This window comes from Bubalus kerabau, chromosome 4, assembly GCF_029407905.1.
Source record: "Bubalus kerabau isolate K-KA32 ecotype Philippines breed swamp buffalo chromosome 4, PCC_UOA_SB_1v2, whole genome shotgun sequence".
NCBI classification, from domain to species: Eukaryota; Metazoa; Chordata; class Mammalia; order Artiodactyla; family Bovidae; genus Bubalus; species Bubalus kerabau.
Window position 1 is genome coordinate 27,422,715 of NC_073627.1, and position 19,033 is coordinate 27,441,747.

The 19,033-nt window shown below is 42.5% G+C and overlaps 1 long non-coding RNA gene across 3 annotated transcripts; it reads left to right on the top strand.

Annotated features, from left to right (window-relative positions):
- The first annotated feature begins 199 nt into the window (after window positions 1–199).
- On the top strand, window positions 200–17,672 carry LOC129651286 (uncharacterized). 3 transcript variants are annotated; one of them, XR_008714087.1, is made up of 4 exons: window positions 200–290; window positions 12,439–12,689; window positions 14,196–14,262; window positions 16,325–17,672. It is a non-coding gene; the product is annotated as an uncharacterized LOC129651286 (long non-coding RNA). The 3 variants fall into 3 exon arrangements; XR_008714086.1 differs by lacking the exon at window positions 14,196–14,262; XR_008714088.1 differs by lacking the exons at window positions 200–290; window positions 14,196–14,262 and adding an exon at window positions 12,298–12,353.
- The last annotated feature ends 1,361 nt before the right edge of the window (window positions 17,673–19,033 follow it).

A 19,033-nucleotide genomic window follows, 5' to 3' on the forward strand; every position in this document is an offset into this window, starting at 1 on the left:
CAACCCCAAGACCCCACCTCCATCCCACCACCGCCTGCTGCCCCACGTCCGAGAGCTCGCTGATTGGTCCGTCCGGAAGGGGGCTGGTTCTCCGGTACCGCCAATGACAAGATGCAGAAAAGGGGAGCGTCACACCCAGTCCCAGGTAGTATGCAAATACTGTGTCACGTGACGACAAGCAAAGTGGGGGCGGGGCCGGGGCCGAGGCCGGGTGTAAGATGGAATAAAGCAGTAGTGAAATCATCATGGGGAGCTGGGAGGAGTGTCAAATTTTCAGCAATTGAGTCCCGGTAAGTATGAAGAAAGCAATAACTTCAAAAAGCATTACTTTTGGTTTAACCTAAAAACATTAGTTTTAAATCCTCATAGGATCTCAATGTTGCTTGCAAGCTCTAAAGTAAATTTCTACAAATTAATGAAAAGTTTGCATAATATTTGCATGCGATTTGTATTATATCCGTGAACTTAATAGTTACTGTGCCTCATGTGGCACCACATTTGTCTTTCTTCACATATCTAAGTCCTTACTTGGTGTTGGTCCAACCTAAAAACGCAGCTGCTAGCTTGTAAATTAAACTGAGACTGAAAAGGAGCAGAGTTGTCCATTCCAAGTCTGTTCAGCAGAGTGGAAAGAACAAAGTAACTGAGAAAGTTGAGCAAATCTACACAGTGACTCCATAACCAAATCCTGGTCTTCCCAGCTCATTGCTCTCTGACCTACAAGTCAAAATGAACCTGAATGGGCCACAAAGAGAATGCACGCCCTTGTGAAAATCACATGCTATAATATATACATGAGACGTTTGAGGGGAAGAAGCATTTAAGTTACTGCTTAAAATTATTCTCTTCAAAAGAAAAAAATTATTACTCTTGGTATTCATTAACCATTTTGTTCTCTTATGTGGAAAAAGTGAAAGGCAATCAATCCTAGATTGTCTGTGATAAGGGACCATCCAAATAATTAGATAATTCCCTCCAGATTTATATTTAGCCATGATATCTATTTTTGATCTTGCTACAGATTTATCTTTCTATTTCTGTTTTTTCCCAGTTTAATGTTAAAATGAAAGTATTCCCTGAAGCCATACTAACTATTAATAATCAGAAAAAAGGAGGTAATCTGGAAGCACGCTGCAAGGCAATGAGAGGTCATTTTGGGGATTAAATATTGAAAGCAGATAATACCCAAAGTGGAAATTCAAGAGTTGGGTGAACATTAAAATCAGCCTATGTACAGAAAACAAATTGAGGATATGGAACACCCTAAAGAAAATTTTTCTTTGCAAAGAGTATATTCTTGCAGATTTGTAGAATGTACTTTAAGATGATATTTGAAATCTTTTTTACTGACAGGGAGATGATGTACTCCTTTTCTATGAAGTGGACAACTTTACCAAAGGCAGACAGGAATGAACAAAAATTGATGAACTGATAAAAATTTAGTCTTAATAAATAACTCAATTTAAAAAAAAATCTTACAATTTATAACATTCCAGTTAGTTCAAAGTCTTCATGTATGTTTTTTTAATCCCCATGAAAATCTGGAAAAAGGAAACCATGATTTTTATTATGGTGCAGGTAGAGAAACTGAGGTCCCAAAAGGTGAATCTTTTTGATTCCTGACTCAGATCTCTATCAGATCTTAATAGACTACACTGCCTCATTATGGCACACTTTCATTAATAAAATCAGTAATAGTAGCAGCTAACATTCACAGAGTTTCTTTCTCCATGACAGGTATATCTTAAGTACCATGCATACATTGCCTCATTTAATTCTCATGAGCACACCTATGAGATGGGTATTATCTCCTCTTCATGGAGGCTTCAGAAAGAAGCAAGATTGCTCACTGCCCAAGGTTACTCAGGCAGCCTGACTCCAGAGATGAACTCCTAACCTCTGTTATTATAAAACTTTCTTATAAACAAAAAAGGATTACTATTTACATTTTACATAAAGAGTCTCCAAAGATACAGTTTGGCTGAGATGTTAAAATTAACACTTGTCTTGTACTTCATAGCTTTCACATACACCATCTCATTTAATTTTCACAAGTGTGTAATAGGTAGACTATTATATGTACAATAGGTAGAAAATAAAAATATTATTGTCCCTATTTTACAGAAGGCTAAGTCCCAGAGGCTTAGATGACTTGCCCAAGATTGTCCACTTAGTAAATGGCAGACCCAGGACAAACATCTTAGGTCTTTTGACTTCAGATTCAAGTATTTTCTCAACACACAGTAAACTTCTAGACAGTTAACTTGCCTAATAGCCAAAGTGTGGGCCAGTTGGCCTCTTAAAATCTGTTCTTGCCTGACAACTTTGTCCATTTTAGGACATAACATGTAAATTCTCAGGCAGTCTTAGAAGATGATGTGTGATTTTTACTGGTTGGGCCATATGGTGTGTGTTACAGGTAAAAGCCCGGAGTGAGGAATCTTGAAATACTTTGGACAAATGACCTCCTTTCTCTGAGCCAGAATCAACTGTGCTTTATCAACCTGATAGAGTTGTTCTAAAGAGAAAATGCCATATTATTGGGCAGTGGCATTCTTCCCTTGGATAGAAGAGGGCAGTCTCAAGGATATGGAGTTTAAATTTCATTTTAAAGCCAAAGTACCAAGAATAGAGGGCCTAGACAGTGGAAGAAGAGTTGGTGGAGGTGGCACAGCAGCTGAAGAACTGGATCTTCTGAATCCAGAGAGTCGTGTTCCTTCTTGATAAGCTGGCTAAAGACACTTAAGATGGCCCAGCTGGAGGAATGCGAAGGCAGGCGTGCAGAGGAGATCCCTGTCCTCTCCTTACCCCAGGTATCATGCCCAAGCAGCTGTCTCTCATTCCCTTCTCTATCACTGGTTGCTTCTCCTGGCATGGACATGATGGGAGGATAAAGACCTCATCTGAAGATCAACTCCTGTCTGTTTCCTCTAATTAAAGAAGCCAGGGTTTACGAATTCCCTGGTGGTCCAGTGACTAAGACTCCATGCTCCCAATGCAGGGGGCCTGGGTTCAATCCCTGGCCAGGGAACTTGATCCCATGTGCTGCAACTAAAGAACCTGCATGCTGCAACTATGACCCGACATAGCCAAATTAAAAAAAACATTCTTTTAAAAATGAAGAAGCAGCCAGGGTTTGGGGGAGAGTGTGTGCTGCCAAGGGGAGGTGTATTGCCTTAAAAGCATCTTCTAGCTTCAAGAAAACCTTTTCATTGTCTCTCTGTCATCTTTATCAACATGATTGTCACCAATTAATTTGCTTGTCACAAATTTATTGAAATGACCACTATGTGCCAGACACAGAGCTAGGCACTATGGAATGACAATAATATTCAGAGACATACTTCCTATTCTGGAGTTCATAACCCAGCAGGCCTTGGAGCCTGTAAGCAGAAGTGGTCTAGAGACATGTTCTGGGTGCTGCTTTCAGGGAGGTTGGTTGCAGGCACTCAAAAACATCAAAAGTGGAGGATTATGTAAAGTAATTAGCCTCCAATTAAATAAATTTAAATTTAAAAAAAAGTGGAGAATTACATACACCAAGTATATCAATAAACTGTTTTTCATCTATGGGAGAATTATTTTCCTCAGAAGGTTCCAACAGCAAATGCTCAGCCCCTTGATCCTAGCCTGCTCTTGGGATGTCCACAGCTGTCACAAATAAATGAGGACTCAAATTATTTTTCCTACAAGTATGGGGTCAGAGGTGTGGCCCTTTCCCAAGTAGTCCCTATAAGGCCTTGGGTCTTAAAAGCTGTGGATGTCTGAAGGGCTACCAATGATGAAAGGATTTGGAGATTTCTAGATCAGAGGATCTGTAGGATCCACTGGCTACTGAATTAAGAGAAGGTTGGGTTGTCATAGTCAAGAGAAGCTTTCCAGTTCTGAAGGTGCTGTCTGGCCCTACTTCTGGGGCACCTTGATCCTTTACCCTGTACATTTATGCCAGAATAACCAACAAGAATGGAAATTCCAAATCACCATTTTTATTCTCCAGAATCTGATACTCAGGAGCAATTGTTCAGCAAAGATTAGAGAAGTCTTGATATTCCTTGGTACCTGGGACTACCTCTGAACTTCCTGGTAAATGTATAAGTACTTACATCTTTGGCCCCTGGGTTCCAAAGTAATAAAGGCAAAAAATAAAATGACGCAGAAACACAGTGTCTTTTTCTGACCTACCTCATTCCCTCAGCCTCTGTCTGAAATGTCAGGCCTGGCTCCTCAGGGAACGAGATCCTGAGGAAATGGGGTCAGAGCTGAAGGAGCAGAGCAGCCTTAGAGGGATTGAGAAGGAGTGTTGAGGGAATGAATGAGGTTATGGGAACAGAGTAGGGAGGGGGGCTAGCCCTCAACATCTCTCCCACTCTGGGGGCCTCCCTTTCCTGCATCCCTGCCCTATTACTCCCAAGATAACTGTGGCCTGGATTTTGACCTTCGGGGCTCTGCCTGACACACTTTGTCCCTTGCTGCAGCCCACCACTTTCTGTCTTCTGCTTAGTTCTCTCACTTGTTCATTCTCCATCTCTGAGACTGGGTAATGTTCACTCCTTAACTCTTCTTTTCCTCTCAGTGGGAATCAACTTTTCTTGCTAAACTGCAGCCTTTTAAAACTGAAGTTTCCTCATCCTTAACAATAAAGGATTTGTTACGTTTTAAAATTAAAAAAAAAAAAAAAAGTCAAAGCGTTAGTCACTAAGTCTTGTCCAACTCTTTGTGACCCCCATGGACAGTTCAGGGTCCTCTGGAACTCTCCAGGCAAAGAATACTGGATTAGGTAGCCATTCCCTTCTCCAGGGGATCTTCCTGACCCATAGGTAAAGGGTAAATGTGATATCAAAATGGGTAAATGAGACATCAAAATTTTGGTATACAGGACCTAGTGGCACTCCATGAAAAATACAAAGACCCATTAGAGACTGTGTATAATCAGTTTAGTCCCTTCATTTTACAAATGGAGAAGTGGGTTTCAAGACAAGGGAAGGACTTGGTAGAGGTCAGTTGGCAAATAAGAGGCAGGACAGAAGACCAGGGCTCCTGCATCCTGGTCAGTGTTACCTCAAAACATAAATAACTTCCAAAAGAATTTATAGAGAATACTGTTCAGAAATAAAAGGGAATAAACTACTGATATATGTTACAATGTGGATGGACCTTAAAAACAATATGCTAAGTAAAAGAGCCAGATACAAAAGACCACGTATTATATGATTCCATTTATGTGAACTATCTAGAAAAGGCAAATTTATAGAGAAAACAGATCAGAGGTTGCCTCCAGCTGAGAGTAGAAGCAGGGATTATCTGCAAACAGGCACAGTGGAACTTTTTGGGGTGATGGAAATGATCTAAAACTGGAATATGCTGATGGTTGCACAACTCTATAAACTTTAAAAAATCATAGAATTATACATGTATAATAAGTGAATTTTATGGTATATGATTTATGCCTCAATCAAGCTGCTTTTAAAAAAGGATTTAGGTATGTTTATGGATGAGAGATCCCTGATGTGTGTCAGTTCAGTTCAGTTCAGTCGCTCAGTCGTGTCTGACTCTTTGCGACCTCATGTATCACAGCACGCCAGGCCTCCCTGTCCCTCACCAACTTCCGGAGTTCACCCAGACTCACGTCCATCGAGTCAGTGATGCCATCCAGCCATCTCATCCTCTGTCGTCCCCTTCTCCTCCTACCCCCAAACTGTCCCAGCATCAGAGTCTTTTCCAATGAGTCAACTCTTCCCATGAGGTAGCCAAAGTACTGGAGTTTCAGCTTTAGCATCATTCCTTCCAAAGAAATCCCAGGGCTGATCTCCTTCAGAATGGACTGGTTGGATCTCCTTGCAGTCCAAGGGACTCTCTCAAGAGTCTTCTCCAACACCACAGTTCAAAAGGATCAGTTCTTCCGTGCTCAGCCTTCTTCACAGTCCAACTCTCACATCCATACATGACCACAGGAAAAACCATAGCCTTGACTAGATGGACTTTTGTTTCAAAGTAATGTCTCTGCTTTTGAATATGCTATCTAGGTTGGTCATAACTTTCCTTCCAAGGAGTAAGCGTCTTTTAATTTCATGGCTGCAGTCACCATCTGCAGTGATTTTGGAGCCCCCAAAAATAAAGTCTGACACTGTTTCCGCTGTTTCCCCATCTATTTCCCATGAAGTGATGGGACCGGATGCCATGATCTTCGTTTTCTGAATGTTGAGCTTTAAGCCAACTTTTTCACTCTCCTCTTCCACTTTCATCAAGAGGCTTTTTAGTTCCTCTTCACTTTCTGGCCATAAAGGTGGTGTCATCTGCATATCTGAGGTTATTGATATTTCTCCCAGCAGTCTTGATTCCAGCTTGTGTTTCTTCCAGTCCAGCGTTTCTCATGATGTACTCTGCATATAAATAAGCAGGGTGACATTATACAGCCTTGACGTACTCCTTTTCCTATTTGGAACCAGACTGTTGTTCCATGTCCAGTTCTAACTGTTGCTTCCTGACCTGCATACAGATTTCTCAAGAGGCAGATCAGGTGGTCTGGTATTCCCATCTCTTTCAGAATTTTCCACAGTTTATTGTGATCCACACAGTCAAAGGCTTTGGCATAGTCAATAAAGCAGAAATAGATGTTTTTTCTGGAACTCTCTTGCTTTTTCCATGATCCAGAGGATGTTGGCAATTTGATCTCTGGTTCCTCTGCCTTTTCTAAAACCAGCTTGAACATCAGGAAGTTCATGGTTCACGTATTGCTGAAGCCTTGCTTGGAGAATTTTGAGCATTACTTTACTAGCGTGTGAGATGAGTGCAATTGTTTAGTAGTTTGAGCATTCTTTGGCGTTGCCTTTCTTTGGGATTGGAATGAAAACTGACCTTTTCCAGTCCTGTGGCCACTGCTGAGTTTTCCAAATTTGCTGGCATATTGAGTGCAGCACTTTCACAGCATCATCTTTCAGGATTTGAAATAGCTCCACAGGAATTCCATCAGCTCCACTAGCTTTGTTCATAGTGATGCTTTCTAAGGCCCACTTGACTTCACATTCCAGGATGTCTGGCTCTAGGTCAGTGATCACACCATCGTGATTATCTGGGTCATGAAGATCTTTTTTGTACAGTTCTTCTGTGTATTCTTGCCACCTCTTCTTAATATCTTCTGCTTCTGTTAGGTCCATACCATTTCTGTCCTTTATCGAGCTCATCTTTGCATGAAATGTTCCCTTGGTATCTCTAATTTTCTTGAAGAGATCTCTAGTCTTTCCCATTCTGTTGTTTTCCTCTATTTCTTTGCATTGATCACTGAGGAAGGCTTTCTTATCTCTTCTTGCTATTCTTTGGAACTCTGCATTCAGATGCTTATATCTTTCCTTTTCTCCTTTGCTTTTTGCTTCTCTTCTTTTTACAGCTATTTGTAAGGCCTCCCCAGACAGCCATTTTGCTTTTTTGCATTTCTTTTCCATGGGGATGGTCTTGATCCCTGTCTCCTGTACAATGTCACGAACCTCATTCCATAGTTCATCAGGCACTCTATCTATCAGATCTAGGCCCTTTAATCTATTTCTCACTTCCACGGTATAATCATAAGGGATTTGATTTAGGTGATGTGTGTCAGACCCTGCTAATCTTTTAAGGGAACATTTCATGAAAAAGATATACCTACCCCTATGATATCCATGTGCCAGCAAATTTGGAAAACTCAGCAGTGGCCACAGGACTGGAAAAGGTCAGTTTTCATTCTAATCCCAAAGAAAGGCAACGCCAAAGAATGCTCAAACTACCGCACAATTGCACTCATCTCACACGCTAGTAAAGTAATGCTCAAAATTCTCCAAGCCAGGCTTCAGCAATACGTGAACCGTGAGCTTCCAGATGTTCAAACTGGTTTTATTAAAGGCAGAGGAACCAGAGATCAAATTGCCAACATCCTCTGGATCATGGAAAAAGCAAGAGAGTTCCAGAAAAACATCTATTTCTGCTTTATTGACTATGCCAAAGCCTTTGACTGTGTGGATCACAATAAACTGTGGAAAATTCTGAAAGAGATGGAATACCAGAGCCTCTGACCTGCCTCTTGAGAAATTTGTATGCAGGTCAGGAAGCAACAGTTAGAACTGGACATGAAACAACAGTCTGGTTCCAAACAGGAAAAGGAGTATGTCAAGGCTGTGTATTGTCACCCTGCTTATTTAACTTATATGCAGAGTACATCATGAGAAACGCTGGACTGGAAGAAACACAAGCTGGAATCAAGATTGCCGGAAGAAATATCAATAACCTCAGATATGCAGATGACACCGCCCTTATGGCAGAAAGTATGCTGTTGCTGGTGCTAAGTCACTTCAGTCGTATCCGACTCTGTGTGACCCCATAGACAGCAGCCCAACAGGCTCCCCCGTCCCTGGGATTCTCCAGGCAATAACACTGGAGTGGGTTGCCATTTCCTTCTCCAGTGCATAAAAGTGAAAAGTAAAAGTGAAGTCGCTCAGTCGTGTCCGACACTTCGCGACCTCATGGACTGCAGCCCACCAGGCTCCTCTGTCCATGGGATTTTCCAGGCAAGAGTACTGGAGTGGGGTGCCATTGCCTTCTCCCGGCAGAAAGTATAGAGGAATTAAAAAGCCTCTTGATGAAAGTGAAAGAGGAGAGTGAAAAAGTTGGCTTAAAGCTCAACATTCAGAAAACTAAGATCATGGCATCTGGTCCCATTACTTTATGGGAAATAGATGGGGAAACAGTGTCAGACTTTATTTTTGGGAGCTCCAAAATTACTGAAGATAGTGACTGCAGCCATGAAATTAAAAGACGCTTACTCCTTGGAAGGAAAGTTATGACCAACCTAGATAGCATATTAAAAATCAGAGATATTACTTTGCCCACAAAGATCCATCGAGTCAAGGCTATGGTTTTTCCAGTGGTCATGTATGGATGTGAGAGTTGGACTGTGAAGAAAGCTCGGCACCGAAGAATTGATGCTTTTGAACTGTGGTGTTGGAGAAGACTCTTGAGAGTCCCTTGGACTGCAAGGAGATCCAACCAGTGTATCCTAAAGGAGACCAGTCCTAGGTATTCATCAGAAGGACTGATGCTGAGGCTGAAACTCGAAAACTTTGGCCACCTCATGCAAAGAGTTGACTCATTGGAAAAGACCCTGAAGCTGGGAGGGATTGGGGGCAGGAGGAGAAGGGGACGACAGAGGATGATATGGCTGGATGGCATCACCAACTCGATGCACATTAATTTGGGTGAACTCCGGGAGTGATGATGGACAGGGAGGCCTGGCATGCTGCGATTCATGGGGTCACAAAGAGTTGGACACAACTGAGCTACTGAACTGAACTGATGATATCCCTAAAAGGTCACTGTGAGACACAAAAGATTTGGTTCTTTGAGTTATGAAATATCCAGGTTAGCATTCTTCTTAAGTGTCCTCCTCACTAAAATATTGAAGTTTCTTGAGGAGAACAGGCATGTCTTGGTCCTCAAGCTAATGACTACACCCAGCTCTATGACCAGCATGCAGATATAGCTTCACAAAAAGCAAATTAAAATAAACTTTAGTTCTGCAGTGTCATGTGATTATGGGTACCTTGAGGGACCATCTTTTTAGAGCAGCACCTTGGTGGGAACAGTTTGCATCCCCCACATATGACTCTCCCAGGTCCTTTAGAGATCAGTCTCTGGAGAGGAAATGCTGGTTGTGTATATCCTTAGAAGACTGTGTATAGACCAAAAGACCTATTCATTTCACACCACTTTAGACTTCTCTCTTCCCCACCATTGTTCCCATTTACCTTATCCAGGTCAGCCTCAAAAATACAATGACCCGTGGGCAAATAAGCTACAATACTCTAAACATTCTTCATCTAATTTCACATCTAATCCTCTCCCTTACCCTCACACCATGTACCAAATGAAGAATCAAGTACCATAAAATCCAGTTCAAAGATACTATAAATGTAACAGAAGAGACAAGTGATGTGAAAGTTGAGCTGTAGTCTGATTTCCTTCAGACCTAGGACATAGGCTCAGAAACTATTTTCAGAGCCAAGAATATTATCTAAAGGGCTTTTGTAACATATAACTGTAAAATATCACCACAGATGTGTCCACAGTTTCATCTTCTGTGCTTTGGAGATGATATTCCCCCTCAGTTCAGTTCAGTCGCTCAGTCGTGTCCGACTCTTTGCGACCTCATGGACTGCAGCACACCAAGCTGCCCTGTCTACCGTCTTCATCATCAACTTCAACTTCCAATCAGACCTCACTTCCTGCAAGTGCTCCTCAGCTAATCCTGCAAGACAGTAAAGATGCCTCCAGGACTTGGGTGTTTGGCCCATTATTTTGTGCACGCTTACTTAGCAGCATGAGTGCCTTCATAATTCCTCTTCTGTCATTTTTATATGTTTGTCCTTTCTCCCCAATTATTTTTTTTTTAATTAATTAACTTACTTACTTTTGGTTGTGCTGGATCTTTGTTGCTTCGCACAAGCTTTAGTTGCTCTGGGTTGCGGCGAGCTGGGGCTCCTTTTCATTGTGGAGCATGCATCTCACTGTGTTGGCTTTTCATCCTGGAGCACAGGTTCTAGGCCTGCGGGCTTCAGTAGTAGCAGCATGTGGGCTTGGGAGTTGCGGCTAGAGGGCCCTAGAGCCCAGGCTCAGTAGTTGTGGCACATGGGCTTAGTTGCCCCGAGGCATGTGGGATCTTCCCCGACCAGGGATCGAACCCATATCCCTTACATTGGCAAGCGGATTCTTATCCACTGAGCCACCAAGGAAGTCCCCTTTCTCCCCAGTTCCAAGCAAAGGAACACATTTGCTCTGTTATTGCTTGTCAGTTACTAGGGCATGCCACTGCATCTGGCAATGTTGGGGCAAAGTTGATTATTTATGTATTCGTTTTTCCAGCTGTTTATGATCACTCCTGTAGGTTGAGGCTAAAAGTCCTGCAGACTAAAAGCAGGGAGAGCTTCAGGTTCTGTTAAGTCTAAGGCTCATACCACTTGAGGTTTCCTCAAGTTAAATAGTAAAATAATTATAGAATTAGGGATAAGGACTTGGAAGGGTTCTGTGCAAGTGAGGGGCTCTGACTCTTGAGTTTCATTAGCCTCATTCTATCTGTTTCTTACTGAAAAATGAAGTTATAGCTCATCCAGCTCTTAAGCCCTGATTGATTAGGTACCTGTTCCTGGCTTTTCCTGTGGGTATCCTGTACGCAGCAGATCTTTTCCACAAGATGCTCCTCGCTCAATAAAATGGCCTTAGCAGCTGGGTCTCTCTATCTGGTGAAAAAGTCCCAAAAGACTGTACTGATGCTCCCCACACTCAGTAACTTGGTAGCACTTAGAATAATGCTTCTTTCAGAGCAGGTGATTTCTTGCTGTGCATGGTGGAGGGGGAGGTCCTTGTACCCAATTCTTCCTGGAAGACCCTAATGGCTGTAAGCTCAAGGGGTGATGTTGTGCAGCAGAGGGCCTGGAATGTTCCAGTACATTCCACCACTGGCCTCTGTAACCCCTGCTTCCATCCAACTTAGGCAAAGGCCTGGTAGTCTACAAAATAGTGTGTAGTTTGCTTGGTCTTGCTTCTTCCATGACAGTCTGATAGCATCACTCAAGTTGGTACCTTCCCTGGAAGCTCCATCCAATTCTCTGATCTACTGGTGTTTGCCTAGAATGTCAAGCCAGGGTCTAGATCTCAACCCTGTCAATTTTTTGGCTATATACACCAAATTTTGATTTCTTCCCCAAATAGGTTAGAAATCCTGGGATCTCTGAATCAGTGGTGAGTCTGTGTTCCTCAGAATGCCCACGAAGCTTGTGCCACCTGAGGAGACACTAACATCAAGGCTCCAGGAAGAAAGCAATATACTCAGGATGCCATAGGCCGTGTGCCCTGGCCAAAAGGCATAGAAGAATACCACTTCTACTTACTGGGAGCTTCCTATAGGCTAAGTAATTTGCCCACATAATATTATTTAACTCTTAGTCACAGTTATTATATCCTATAAGTAGACATAACTATCCCCAGTTCACAGGTGAGAAAACTGAGGCTCAGAAAGGTTAAGAAATGTATTGAAGGGTATGCAGCTAGAGAAGACAGGTCCATCTGCCTTCAAAGACTATGTCTATAACCATTACGGAGGGGCTCAAAGGACTAAGTCAGAGGGATGTAGACCTGGAGGTCCACTCCTTATCCAGAAATTGAAGGTGAGAGTTAGGAAGACAGTCCAGATTGGTCATGCTATAATCCACTTCCCTGCCTCCCTGTCACTTCCCTGGGTCCTAAACTCCCTAGAACTCTGACTTTGTTTATATTGCAGAGAAGCAATGCTCAGAAATTATGGAGGTGAATCTGGCAGGTTCCAGCTGTTCTTGGTGAGGGAGTTGGAACATTTTTTGGAACTTCTTGACAAAAGCATGTCTCTTGTTCAGTGGACTAAATGCACTTCCTTTCTCCAAGTTTTCCCTACCTTAGAGAAAGAGAGAGAGATGGGGAAGCTGGGGGATTTCCATTAAGGAGAAACCAGAGACGATCAAAGGAGGAGGAGGGTGGTGCTGCCCTTTAAGAAAGCCTGCCAGAGCTCTGGAACTGGGACTCTTAAGAAACTTCTGTAATGTGCCAAGTAAAGTGAGAAAGCTCTTCGTGGGGTCAAAAGAGAAGCTACAAGAGGAGGCCCCACGGAAGACTTGGCAGAAGAGAGTGGGAAGGAGGTAAGAATCTATCCAGGACCAAAAGTGTGTTTTGAACCCACCAAAACCAAAAAAAAAGAAAAGGACTCATGCCTTGACTCCCTACTTCTGGGCTGGGGCAGCCAAATAAGGGGAACTCTTGCTGGACTCTGCTCTCCATTTTGACAGAAAACACTGGCTGCACTGCCTGCCCAGCCTGCCAGAGCACTGCTGCAAAGAGCCACCAACCACTGCGTTTGGTTGATAAATGATGGGCACCCCTGCCTGCTGCCCATTCTTCTTTTCTCCCTGCTTAGTTTGCAGCCTTCTGCCTGCTGGGGAGCCCCAGAGTAGGGGTGGGGAGAGAAGGGTCCTCCAGACAATATTAATACTCAGTGATTTATAGGCTGCTGTAAGGGGAGGGGGGAAGTCAGAGGCGACAAGCCCCTGGGACTAGTTTCCATGACACATCAGCATATCATTGACAAGAGTCAAATTATTTTTGTGATGCCTATGCCTTCAGGCCCATCTTTGAAAGACACAGCCCTTACCCTGCTGGTACCAGGTAGGATGAGACCAGCAGAGCTGGCTGGAACAAGGCTAATGAACATACAACCAAGTCCTCAACCTTTACTTTAAGCCCCACACTGCTGGGAGAGGAAAGAAATAAGTGAGGACGAGCAGCTCAATAGCTGTTTTTGGAGGATTTATTTTTTTAATGTGCAAGAATTCTTTTGAACCCTCCATGGTTCTAAGAAAAACTGTTTGAAATGTCCCCACTTAAGGGGCCTGAGGTTAAGTGCCAGGGATGGAAAGCTAAATGCCAGGGATGCTGCTTGCAAGGATTCTTGGGACCGGGGCTAATGGCCTCCCTGCTGTGGGCTCAGGAATACCAGCCCCAGGCTCTGGTTGCCCTGAGAGATGCAGCCATTTTTATTTCTGTTTGAAGGGCACCACCTTCTGGGTTTTTCCCTTCTTTGGTGAAAACCAGAGTAGAATATGCCCATGGAACCAACGGGGCATGTGCCCAAGAGTCTGGAGGGCACTGGAGATAACAGTGTGAGGCAGGGTGAGATCAATGCTTTATATAGCTTAGAGTTTGGTCCCTGCTGGTGGAGAGACGATGCATTTTGTGAGAGTGCATAGTAATTGCCCTTCATAAGGATGATCTCAAAAGGTCAAGGGATGGGCCCTGAATAGCCCTAATGTCCCTGAAACAGTCTATTGTATAGCTATTGTCCATACATGTAAAGGAGCCCTTCTTGACCCTATTCATACTTTTTTGCCTCTGAGATTTCCCAAGTGAAAAACTGTATTCTACTTTATCCCCAGACCCACGTCTACCTCTTTTAAGCTTCAACAAAATAGTTCAACATACGTTTCTTGAGCTTCTACTATGTGCCAGACATCATGCTAGGTGCTGGGGATATAGAGATAAATAACACACAGTCTCTTCTCTGGGGAGTCCATAGTCTAGTTTTCAAAAAATTTTCCTTTGCACTGATTTTGGGGATTTAATAAATAAATCTGTACTTATCTCCTTTATAGTTTCACATGGATGGATCAGAGCCTCAGCCTCCATCTTTCCACAGCCTTTAAGATTTTGCCTCATATGGTAACTTCCACTTTCCTCTTGACCAATTTAGAAGTTTCTTTGGACTCTGATATGTCTTAGGAATTGAGTGACTCTAATTAGATACTATATAGACACATCTACAAATGCTATATGCATGCGGGTACAAGAGTAATGTTATGTTTTCTAACTTCCTTCATTTATTATTATTACTGCCATTTTTTCATATATCCGATAGTTGCTAAGTGCCTGTTAAGTGCTATGTACCTTCCTAGGTTCTGAGAATGTGGTGGTGAGTAAAATGGACACTGCTTTCATGAAACCTTTAAGGTATGCATTGGGAGGACAGAAGGCAAAGGATCTAGATTAAACAGACATACAAATAGATATATAATTATAAACTGAGACAACTGGTATGAAGAAAAATGCAGGGTACTGTAACAGTGTAGAAATGAGGGCTTTGGTCTAATCTAGAAGCTTTGGGAAATAGTTCCCTGAGGAAATGACATTTGACTTTAGATCTGAAGGATTAGTAGAAAGAGGTGAAGAAGAGAATGAGGGAAGAAATTTCCAGTCAGCGTAAAGAGTATGTGCAAAGGTCCTGAGGTGGAAGGAACCAGGGCAGGAGGGTCAATGAGGTTAAAACACAGAGAATGAGGTTGTATGGAATGGGCTGGAGAATTAACCAGAGGGCAGATAATGCAGGGAAGGTCATGATAGTTGGACTAGGCCTTTTTGAAGCCCTCTCTTTCCTTCAAGGCCTATCTTTGGAGAATGTAGTCAGGCCAGGTAAGAATTTCAGTTTTATCCTACAGAAGACTATGGAACCAAAGTCTTTATAGAATAGCTCATTTCCCTGGATTATTAATGCTACTTATATTTGTCTTGAAGGAGAACAGTAATGACTATTAGGAACTTTTACGAACTATTAGGAACTTTCCCAGTTTCCTGGCAGGGTGTGGCTACATGTCTGGCTGGCCCTCTGAAGGCCCAAAGCTGATGAACCAGCCCGAGCCTGGCAACCCTCAGGCAAGGGATGGCCCCTGTCAGTGTGGACAGAGGGGCAAGGGTGGAGGGTGGGTGGAGTGCTTTGCTTGAGGTATCTACTCCACAGTGACATTTGGAAGAGCCCCAAGACTACGGCTCTTGTTCCCTGATAAGTCTATCATATGCACACCCCCATTGAAATGGTCTTGCCACCCTTCCTACTGCAGCTGTGTGCCCCACCCCATCTGGGGAAGGCCTCTGGATAAGATCTCTGACTCTGCCCAGAACCTGAGGTCTTGGCCTTCTGAGTTCAGCCTTTAGTACTGTCTGGAACCATATATATATATATTTCTGATAGTTTTGCAGAGTTATTAATGGAAGCCATGGGAGAATAGGGTCAAGATGGTTGGACTGGGCCTTTCTGAAGCCCTCTCTTTCCTTCTGAGCATATCTTTGGAGAATATGCTCTGGTGTAGTGACATCTACCGGCAAGGCTAGGCAGGAAAGAAAATGACCAGATGCCCACTCATCTCCAGGTAATTTCCAGACTAGTAAGAAAATCATCCTTCACCCCTGAGATTGGGTTGGATCAGTAACCTCAGTTGGTTAGAGCAAAACTAAGAAGTCCAAGGTTGTGAGTCTGGACCATGTATGTGCTGATTTACCTTAAATAGAGAAATTATTTTCCTAGTTGTAGCTTGCATCCCTCACCCTGGCAGTTGATTCACATTTGGGGACAATTAGTCACAAGGGAGATTGACTAAGCATGTGTAAGTGACTCAGAGAAACCCATTCCTAGCCCCTATTCTGGGGAAAACATCTCCCAACAAATGAAATGACCCTCAGTTTACAAAGGGCAGAATGCAGGATCATTTTGCATCCTCCTGAAGTTGACTGGTTTGTGAATTTTTTTTCATCTAGGACTCAATTTCTCCTAGGTAATCAGGAAAATAGTGTCTGTAAGCCATCTTCAAAGTTTCTGTAGTGGGCAAGAGTGACTACAGCTTTTAAAGTTGCTCCTCAGTTCTTGCTGAGGAAAGACATAACCTGCTTCCTCACTGCTTTTACCCATGTCATCTACACATTCTGTTCATAATCTCATTCTCTTTCTCAATAGCATGCATACTTGACAAAGACTTTACCACTAGAGGTCATAGAGAAGCCAGAGAGAGTGAGGAGAAACTACCAGATAAATCATTACGAAGCAAATGTTCTCCTTTCTCAATTACATGGACTCAATAGCTGAATGTGGCTAGACAAAGCACCTGTCTCTCCGTCTTTCAATCAGACTTAAAAAGAAAATCATCAAGACCTCAGTAGAGAAATGAGTAATGCACGGGATTTCATGGAAGAGGAAACAGGACTAGCAAATAAACACATGAAGACTGAAGTCCATCCTAACTAGAAATAAAATGAAAAGCACATTTGAGGTGCACTTTTCTTTCTTTTTTTTTTTTAACTAAACTTGCAAGATTTTATTAAGTGGTAACACTCAGTTCTGGGAACATCTTAAAATTGGTATCCTCCCACAAGGATGGTGACACTTTAAATTTGGACAAGTCTTTGGGGAAAAAAATCAAGCAACGTAGAAGAGGTAGAAATAAAAACAGGAGAGCTAAGATGCATGCAGACACACACTGCATCATTATCTGACTTAAAAGAACCTCAATAATCCCAAACAGAGCACGTTATATCACAGTGCCACATTACAACATTACACAGCAATTACAATTATAATTACAAGGACTACAGAGAAACAAGGAGATATTAAGAATGTGTAAAAAATATGGAATTTCATGTAAGCAATGAGTGCATCTATGCAAAATGTGTACATATAATAAAATGTATGCATGTGGAGAAAAATTGGAAGGCAATATGCAAACAATAAAAATAGCTCTATAGCAGCAGTGAGATTAAGGATGTTTTATTTTTTCAAACATTTATTTAGTGTTATTATACTGGATTAATAACTTTTGAAAAGGTGGAGAGGGTTGGTGCAGGTGTACGTCATACTCCCCCAGCCCCCACTATTACACACTGGTCCTAAATTGACAGGTCTAGGAGGAAAAGACCTGTCTGTTTATTCACAGAGTACACTCAGCTCCTACCCAAAGCATAGCACTTACCAGATGCTCGATAAATATTAGTTGAATGAATAAATGAAAGTAACTTCAGTCTAAAACGTCTCAACCCATGATCACTAAATACATTCTACCCTGGGAATAAAAAAGAATTTGGTTTTGCTGGAATTAAAAAAAAAAAAAATGGAAGGCCCATCCATAATGGCAATTCCCTGGTTTTCTTGATAAATGAATTTGGGCATAGAGAAACAGCGAGAGACAGTCTGTTAAAGCAAACCCAATTACCACCCAGGAACATATGTTGCCCTGAGGCCTCTGCTGCTATAACAACATTGTGTAACTATAACTACAGCCCTGGAGGGCTTTGCCCCTGTCAAATAAGGGAAAAGATGTCTTCATTGTATGAGGGCTTTGTGCTTAGATTGGCTTCCCTAGGGAGCTTGGATCAGAGAAAAGAGGTAGAGAAGTGAAAGAAAGGGGGAAATGAAGGGCAGGAGTGGGAAAACTGCTACTCAATCAGGATAAGAGTGATCTTTTTTTTTAATTTGAGCAATTTTCAAAATGTACTTATTTGACTGTTGAGTTTTGGTGGTTATTTATAACCCCAGCTGCAGAGGCGGGGAACAGTGCCTGAGCTTGCTGGGATCTGTCCAATACCTTCCCCCAGGGTACGGGCTGGAGGTGGGTGTGGACAAGGTGATCCAAGAACCAAATTAACAAGTGGCCAAGAAGGTAAGAGAAGTTCCTGGCCTTATCCAGCAAAAGTAAGAAAAGAAGGAACCACAAATGATCTCACTGACTCTATTTTTTTTTTCAATTAAAAAAAAAACATATATTTTCACTGATTCTATTTTTAAGGCAGCTGTAAATGAAAAGATTTTAATATGAATTATGGTCACATCAGCAAATTCTGAGATTTTCACAGAGGGATAGGGACTAGGTCAATACTTTTACTCAGAAGTTATGAGACTGGCCTGGCTACACTAGTGTTGTCTTTAAAAGGTCAAGGCCTGCTTCCTCACCTTACAGGACAGTTATTATGCACACAGAAGAAACTGCTGTCCTTAACCACCACTGGTCAGAAAGAGGCTTAGAGGAGAGAGGACGACTGGTTCTGTGCAAGTCTTTCCTAACTGAGCCAACACCTGGGAGTGGCTATCCCATTTATCGAGCCCTTTTAGATGCCAGCAAGAAAGAAGCTGGAGACGATGAGGCCAGCCAGGCAAGGCTCCCAACCTTGAGGAACTCCTAGGCCTTTGAAACAAACAATGGACAACTATACTTTGTATTTGAAATATGGTATATATCATTTTACTGGCAAGGGGAACATCTGAAAGGAGATTGAGGGATCTTTTAGGAAGTTTCAAATGTAACAGAGGAGAGGAGATACAGATATGAGGAAGAAAATTCACAAGAACATAAACAAAAGATTATCCCTGCTACCCCTGCCCTGTTTGGTTCCTCCTCGACTCTGGATAAGGTTATTATTATGCCAGCGTTCTGATTGGTCTCCTTGCCACTCTGATCAGTCCCCCTTACAGCTTCCAGAAACAGATCTCTAAAGTGCAAGCCTAATCGTGGGACTCCTCTGCTTAAAATCCTTTAGAGATTCCCCCTCACCTTTGGCCCAGGCTCCAAGACATTTAAATAGTTCCCCAAACCATTCCTGCCTCTTCTTTATGTCAGCCACTCCATATCTAGACATGCCTTCAGCCACCCATACACAGGGCTGCTCCACACCTCTG